Source organism: Carlito syrichta, unplaced genomic scaffold, assembly GCF_000164805.1.
Source record: "Carlito syrichta isolate Samal-C Ts95f unplaced genomic scaffold, Tarsius_syrichta-2.0.1 Scaffold302340, whole genome shotgun sequence".
NCBI lineage: Eukaryota > Metazoa > Chordata > Mammalia > Primates > Tarsiidae > Carlito > Carlito syrichta.
In genome coordinates this window covers 172,248-173,396 of record NW_007246436.1, presented here as the reverse complement: position 1 = coordinate 173,396, position 1,149 = coordinate 172,248, and the positions used below count along the sequence as shown (strand labels likewise).

Here is a 1,149-nt window from a genome sequence, read left to right as displayed (position 1 = left end):
CCGCCTCAGCCTTCCGAGTAGTTGGAATTACAGGCATGCGCTACCACGCCCGGCTGATTTTTTGATTTATTGTAGAGATGAGATCTGCTGCCAAGTTGCCCCAGCAGGGTCTTGAACCCATGGGCTCAAGCAGTTCACTCACCTCGGCCTCCCAAAGTGCTGGGATTACAGGTTGAGCCACCGAGCCTGGCCATGAATATCTATTTAGCTAGCTAGACATTTTATTTTATTATTATTATTATTATTTTTTGAGTTGGAGTCTCACTCTGTCGCCCAAACTGGAGTGCAGTGGCCGCTCTCAGCCACCACAACCTCGACCTGCTGGATTCCGACGATCCTTCCGCCTCAACCTTCCGAGTAGCTGGAACTACAGGCACGCGCTACCACAGCCGGCTCATTTTGATTTATTGTAGAGATGAGGTCTTGCCAAGTTGCCCAGGCGGGTCTCAAACCCGCGGGTTCAGGCAATCCACTCACCTCAGCCTCCCAAAGGCACGGGATTACAGGCTGAGCCACCGAGCCCGGCGACATTTTATTTTATTTTTGAGTTGGAGTCTCACTTTGTTGCCCAGGCTAAAGGGCAGTAGCACACTTAAGGCCACCCCAGTGTCTACCTGCTGGGCTCCAGTGATCCTTCCACCTCAGCTTTCCAAGTAGCTGGAACTGCAGGTGCACACTACCGTACCCAACTAATTTTTGATTTTTTGTAGAGATGAGGTCTTGTCAAGTTGCCCGGGCTGGTCCCGAACCCACGGACTCAGGCAGTCCATTTGCCTCGACTTCCCAAAGTGCTGGGATTATAGGCATGAGCCACTGTGTCCGGCCCAATTTTTGATTTAGTTAAGTTTAAAGTGGGAGGTGAGACTTCCAATGCTAACTACTTCCCGGAGATTGTGAACTGAGGACCACACTGCAGCAAGCTGTGATGGTGCCACTATACTTCAACCTGGGTGACAGTTGTTCTTTTTTTTTTTTTTTTTTTGAGTTGAAGTCTCACTGTCTTGCCCAGGCTGGAGTGCAGTGGCACACTCATGGCTACCCCAGCGTTGAGACCTGCTGGCTCTGGTGAGCCTTCTGCGTCAGCCTTCCAAGTAGCCGGAACTATAGGCACGGGCTACTATGCCTGGCTAATTTTTTTTTTTTTTTTTT

General features: G+C 50.2%; 1 protein-coding gene across 2 annotated transcripts in view; it reads left to right on the top strand.

The window, feature by feature from the left end:
• The window catches only part of KDM2A (lysine demethylase 2A), a 136,630-nt gene that overhangs the window by 22,923 nt on the left and 112,558 nt on the right, over positions 1-1,149 (top strand). The gene's annotated exons all lie outside the window — the stretch shown is intronic.